Genomic DNA, 7343 nt, shown 5'->3' on the forward strand with positions numbered 1-7343 from the left:
GTATTGCATTTATTATTTGTAAGTGGATTTTTTTTTTCAGGATAATAACAGCAAATCCATCCCTTGGTGGTAAGATTTCATGCTGGAGTTTTCTCTAGAGAGATTTATTTAGAATAAACTTTTGAATCATTTAAAAGAAAACCAGGCAAATCTTGATGTATTTCCCCCAGGAAATTACCTCATTTCTAAGGGAAAATCGAATGGTGCACAACAGACAATACTGACTTATTGAAGATGTTATCAAATCCTCTCTCTTTCCTCATAATGATATCAGAGATAGAGACAGGTTATGCTGCTGAGTCTTCAAAGGAGACAGAAAAATATACACTACCTAATTTTAACCTGGGGTGGAAATTTTGAGGATGACATGAAATTGGCTTCAATGTACTATTAGAATCCATGTCCTTGCCCTCAAGAAAGTATGAGAATTAGTTCCTATGTTGCAGTGTGAAGCTTATATTTTTAAGACAGACCCAGAGAAAGCCAAGACCAAACAATACTAGCTACAACAATACCAAGAGCTTCATCATTGCCTGCCTATGGCACAATCTTCTCAGTTTCAAAAGCACTTTCACTGACATTGGTTTAATCCCCCAAGAGGAACCCTGCTAGGTATCATGAGAACCCCATAGAATCACTGCCATGCCCATCAAAGAACTGAGGGTGCAGACTCTAAAAAATGGGAGATGGTAGTGGAAAGAGACCATCACTCAGGTTTTTTTCTCTCTGGAGGTGATTTCATCATCAGAGAGTGAAGCATTGTAATAGTGAAATCCAGGCTAAAGGTAGATGAAGGTACTTCTAAGTTCTTATATATTTTTTTTGTGGGTCAGGATAAAAGTGACAGAAGTTCAATTTGGGAACATTACATGTGATTGGGCACTGTTTTAAGCTTTTGAGAATTGAAGTACTAGGAAAGACAACATAGTGTGCTATTAGACTCATTTTCTGATAAGGATAGTGCAGATCAGAGAACTTGATGACTGGATTAAGAATTTAAAAGGGGCTCTGGCTGGTTTTTCTCAGTGGATAGAGCATTGGCCTGTGGACTGAAGGGTCCCAGGTTCGATTCTAATCAAGGGCACATGCCCCGGTTGCAGGCTTGATCCCCAGGATCATGCAGGAGCCAGGCAATCAATGATTCTGTCTCATCATTGATGTTTCTATCTCTCTATCCTTCTCTTTTCATCTCTGAAATCAATAAAAATATATTTTTAAAAAGTATTTAAAATGGGAAAGTGACAAAATAGGGATAAGAGACCCAGTTGAGAGAACTATATACCATTTTGTTCCACCGGGGAACTTCCTTAATCTTGGGAGGTGGGGGTAGTATAAGTGTGATAAGTTATCTCTCATAGCACAGGTCAATAAATAATTTCAACATCTAACAGTATAATTATTTAATTTGATGAAGTGGAATTCATGGCCATAAGAAATAAGAGAAATCAATAAAATTAAAATGATCCTTTCTATATTTAGTGAACACCTACATATGCCAGGCACTGTGCAAGGTATTACAGAAATATCTTCTTTAATCATTATAACAATTTTCTAATGCAATTATTTTAATTCATGGCTTTGGTTTTTATTTTATGCAATATTAACAGGTGAGTCTACCAAAATAATAATAATGCATGCTTGTGATTATTCTTTGTTCACATGGCTAATTATTGGATACATATCTATTTTTTTAAATATATGCTGCATTAAGAATCTAAAGGAAAATAAATCATTGGGTAAAAATATGTTCTAAGCAATAAGAAAAAGTATAGAGTGACACTTTTTAAAATTATTTAAATTTTGGAAATCAAGCAAAGAGAGATAATTAAAAAGTAAAACTTATTTTAGATACCTGCATCTCCATGTTCATTACAACACTACTTAAAATAGCTAAGGTATGGAAATGACGTAGGTGGCCATCGATGGATGAATGTATAAATTGTGATAAATACATGGACAGATAGATAAATCTGCACATATACATACTTTTTTTAAAGTCAAGATAAACAAAATGTATAAAAATGGAAAGGAAAAAAATTAAATGATTTTTATTTGTGCATGAGATACTGCTTTATGAAAACTCCATGGCCTCTACAAAACAACTTCTATAAATAATCAGTGAACTCAGCAAATTCATATGATAAGAAGATTTCTATAAAACTAAAATAAAATATGAATTATATTTTATATACTAGCAGCAAATAATTGGAAAATAGACCAAAACATCAATTACATTTGCAATGGCATGTGTGCCTGAGTCCATTGTTCTTTAAATTATTTCCTCAAATACCTTCAACTGCTGAGATAGTAAATAAATAAATAAATATTAAAATAAATAAAAAATAAATCAGAATGCATTAGAAAGAAACCTGGACACAAATCCTTTGCTAGATCGATCCCACACTTACCAAGATGACTTTAGAAACACCACTTAAACTCTCCAAAACTCCCATTAAAAAATCTGCATGACAGAATGAATATTATACTAGTATTTATCCACATAATAGGTATATACATATTTTTAAATATATTTTTATTGATTTCAGAGAGAAGAAGGGAGAGAGAGAAAGAGAGAGAGAGAAACATCAATGATGAGAGAGAATCATTGATCTGCTTCCTCCTGCATGTCCACTACTGTGGATCGAGCCCTCAACCAGGGCATGTGCCCTGACTGGAACTCGGGGAATCGGACCATCACCTTCTGGTTCATAAGTTGACACTCAACCACAGAACCACATGGGCCAGGCAATAGGTATATTTTGTTACTTTTTTAATGAAGTAGGATAGAGCTTTACCAAAAGAATGTATACATGGCACATAACTTCTTTTGGCAGCATAAGGCACTTGAGATATAATCATAGCTTTATTTATATACTTATGCTTATTAGATCATATGGTACAAATGGAAAATGGTTAATGATCAGGATAAAGATCCACATCTATTTTGAAAGCCAGAATTAAAGGCATCCTAGCTGTTGACTTCAAAAGGCACTGGAATGGAAAGATGAGTAGTGTCACATGAAGCTGTGACTCAGCTACCCATGGCAATCATCACCCACAGCTCTTCTAACTGCTCTGAAGAGCAATAGATATATTTCATTGAATTTTTGCCATCAGAACTTGTGGTGAAGGTTGTGCCCTAAGCATATGGGTTAGTGGGAAAGAAATGGTATTCATATATAACTTTTGGATTCATATCCCAAGATTAAAATATTGACTGTGTGACCCTGCATGGAAGGTTTGGAATAAGAAAGAGATATCAACTCCTAGCAGAATCTTTCTGTGGCCTTGGAGAATAATAGCTTGACCTTCAGTGACATGCAGACTTTTTTATTCACTTCAGCTAAAAAACGAGACCTTGCACATTTGCAGATAAAAGACTTCATCATGCTAATGGTCCTAAAGGAAGCTATGGGATTACTAAAACCTTTTTTATTTTATTTCATTTTTTAAGAGTAACTGAGAAAAGGGATACTTTACAAATATAGGACCTGGCATTTAAATTTTCCAACATTGTTTTTGCCATAATCTGGCATCCCTTAGTTTATCCTTAATCAGAATGTATGAAACCTTAACAATGTGCTAAATGTACTATGGGGCCATGTTTTTCTCTCCATTTCTGCTTCTGGTTTGCACACTTCCAACCCATATTTGTCTTAATTGTCAGTGTCATCCATCATGAAATATCTGGCCCTGCCTCTTGGCTGCTTAATTCCTTTAGCTGGAATCATGCAGCTACAGGATGCATTTAATGTTCTTAGCAAGTTTCTATAAGATCTGCCACGACCTTCTCCAAATGTCCAGAGTAACATTTAGTAACCACTTCAAATCTTCCAGGCACTGTGCTAAGCCCAATATGTGAATTATGCCTTTAAAGGTTAACACAATCTTAGCATGACAGAGAGGCTATTTATGAAATCTAAAAACCAAAACAAATGAACAACAAAATGAGACAGAAATAGACTAATAGATACAGAGAACAAGCTGATGATGAAAAATTACCAGAAGGAAAAGTGGTGGTGGTGGTGGTGGGGGTGGTGGTGGTGGTGGTGATGATGATGATGGTGGTGGGCAGAGATGAAGGGGACTAGAGGTACAAATTTACACTTATAAAATAAGTCACAGAGATGTAATATACAGCACAGGAAACATAGTCAATAATATTGAACTAACTTTGTATAGTGACAGATGGTTACTAGACTTATTGTGGTGTTCACCTCATTAGGTATATAAATGTTGAATGACTACATTCTATACCTGAACATAACATAATGCTGTATGTTAAATACATTTGAATATAAAACCCCCAATCTTCTATGGGGAACACTGCTATCATCCACATTTATAGTGGAGGAAACTATAGAGGTGCAGAAATAATAGTTTTACTAAAGTTTCATTGCTAGTCAGTAGTGAAGCTAGGAGCTCAAGATCGCTATCTTTTCTGGAAGCTCTCCTGCTTTACTCAGTTTGGCTTGGCAACTCCAATCTGCAGTATGTTTTCACTCCATTTATGAGTTTCCTCATTTGTACTGGGAACACACTGCGTTGTCTTCTAAATAAAGCTTTAGAAACTGAATATGTTTATTCCAGGACAAAGCAACTAAATCATTCCTATTTTTGTGGATACTTTTAAAAAAGAAAGATATTTAAAAAATTTGAACTAGGAATATGATGAAAAATTACAACAGTTCAGAAGTAGGAATGTTTCAATAAGGTCTTAAAGAAAGATAAAAGCAAGCAGAGTTTTGAACAACACTCCTGGATTTTCTAAGTTGGAAAGAACTGAAGTGGGAGAGAGAGAGAGACTGACATTTTTCTAGCAAGTAAGAAGTAAGGGCTGGTAAATGAGTATCAATTATGCATTTGTTATTACTACTCAATGTCATTACTACACTCTTCATTTGGTATGCTGTTGTAATCCATTTTCTTTATAACAACAAAAACTTATTTGTAAGGACCTCTGCATATTCACATTTCACAATGGTCTCTCTTCATTGTAGCTTCACCCACCTGTAAATGCTCCAACTCTGAAAGTTTTCAGAAATGTAATTTTTTTCCATAGTTTTTTTAATTAAATCTTTATTGTTCAGATTATTACCTTTCAGCATTTCATATAATACTGGTCTGGTGGTGATGAACTCCTTTAGCTTTTTTTATCTGTGAAGCTCTTTATCTGACCTTCAATTATGAATGATAGCTTTGCTGGATAAAGTAATCTTGGTTGTAGGTTCTTGGTATTCATCACTTTGAATATTTCTTGCCACTCCCTTCTGGCCTGCAAAGTTTCTGTTGAGAAATCAGCTGACAGTCGTATGGGTATTCCCTTGTAGGTAATTGAGTCTCTTTCTCTTGCTGCTTTTAAGATTCTCTCTTTGTCTTTTGCTCTTGGCATTTTAATTATGATATGTCTTGGTGTGGTCCTCTTTGGATTCCTTTTGTTTGGGGTTCTCTGCACTTCCTGGACTTGTAAGTCTATTTCTTTCACCAGGTAGGGGAAGTTTTCTGTCATTATTTCTTCAAATAGGTTTTCAATATCTTGCCCTCTCTCTTCTTCTGGTACCCCTATAATTCTGATGTTGGTACGCTTGAAGTTGTCCCAGAGGCTCCTTACACTATCTTCGTATTTTTGGATTCTTTTTTCATTTTGCTTTTCCGGTTGGGTGTTTTTTGCTTCTTCGTATTTCAAATCTTTGACTTGATTCTTGCGATCCTCTGGTCTGCTGTTGGGAGTCTGTATAATATTCTTTATTTCAGTCAGTGTATGCTTAATTTCTAGTTGGTCCTTTATCACAACATCGAGGGTCTCACTAGATTTCTTAAGGATCTCAATACATTTATCGGCGGTTTCCATAAAATTCTTGAAAAATCTTAGAACCGTGGTTTTGAACTCTATATCCAGTCGTTTGCTGTCCTCCATTTCTGTCATTTGTGACCTGTTTCTTTGTCTTCGCATTTTGTCTGCTTCCCTGTGTTGGTAGAGTGGTTTTGTGTGCTAGGTGTCCTACAGGGCCCAGTGGCTCAGCCTCCCCAGTTACCTGAGGTGGACACTCTTGGTGCACCCCCTTGTGGGCTTTGTGCACAGTCTTGTTGTAGTTATGCCTTGATTGTTTTAGGTGTCACTGGGAGGAATTGACCTCCAGGCCAATTGGCAGTGAGAATCAGCTGTGTCTGCAGTGGGAGAACTTCTGTGCTGAAGACACCCTTCTGGGGCAAGACTTGCTTCAGTGGGGCTTTGGTGCTCACTGAGTCTGCCGCCTTGGGGCAGCTGCAGTTTGTTAAGTTATTTTCAGATTACAAAGGGCCAGGCCTTTCATATGCAAAAGCCTCCGTGCATGGCTTGGGCGGGGTGGGGTCCCAGGGGATCAACAGGGCCAGCAGAGCGAGCAGCATGGCTGCTCTCAGTCCTGCTTTCCGGCAATCGCTGAGAGCGCCTCTGAGAGAAAGCTGCCCTCGAGTTCCGACCGATGCCAGACAGTCCCGTTTCTCCCATATGAGTCTGGGTCCCCAGAGATTCACCCGGAACTGGAGCTCAGAGCCTGAGACTCCTCCTGATTGAAAAAGACAATCATGTCCTCAGCCGCCAGCCCTCTCCGCATGCACCTCCGCACCTTTGTATTTTACTTCTGCACCGCACCTCCTCTGAGTCTCGGTATGCTTTTCTCTTCCCTTCTAGTTGTAGAATTTCCACTCAGCCAGCCTTCCTGTGGTTCTGGATGATGTCCTTTATGTCTTTTAGTTGTATTTTTGAAGTGGCTGTGTGAGGCAGCAATCTCCGGTGTTTACCTATGCCGCCATCTTGGTTTCTCTCCAGAAATGTAATTTTTAAGACTTGAGTTTGGGGAGGATGCTATACTTGTTTCCTAGAGATATGATTTCTGTTTGTTTCTTTGTGCTAGTGCTTCATGTTGGGCATACACTTCTTTTTGTTCTCTTCCTTAACACCTAATTGTTCTTGGAGGTTAACCTAGTTGTGATCTTCACTTCTCTCTCATGATCCCACACATTCTGATCAGGCTTTCCTTCTCTGAGTTCCTATGGCACCTCACACTTGCATCTATGATGCATTTCCCCATTGGGAGGAAATCCTCTGTGTTTCAGTGTGAGAAGCACTTCTTTTTCAGTGTTAGTTAATGTGACATAATAAGTAAGAATATTGACACTGGACACCTTCCAGCTTGGTCCAAACCCTTGCTCTCCCTTTTACTATCTGAAATACTGTTATGCAAATTACTCAACTTCCCTGTGCCTCAGTATCCTTATCTATAAATGGGAATTACAAAGTATTTACTTCATGGATTGGCTGCCCCAACTTATGTAAAGTAATCAGAGGATAATCAGCAAGT

This window comes from Myotis brandtii, unplaced genomic scaffold (assembly GCF_000412655.1).
Source record: "Myotis brandtii unplaced genomic scaffold, ASM41265v1 scaffold1006, whole genome shotgun sequence".
Taxonomy (NCBI): Eukaryota; Metazoa; Chordata; class Mammalia; order Chiroptera; family Vespertilionidae; genus Myotis; species Myotis brandtii.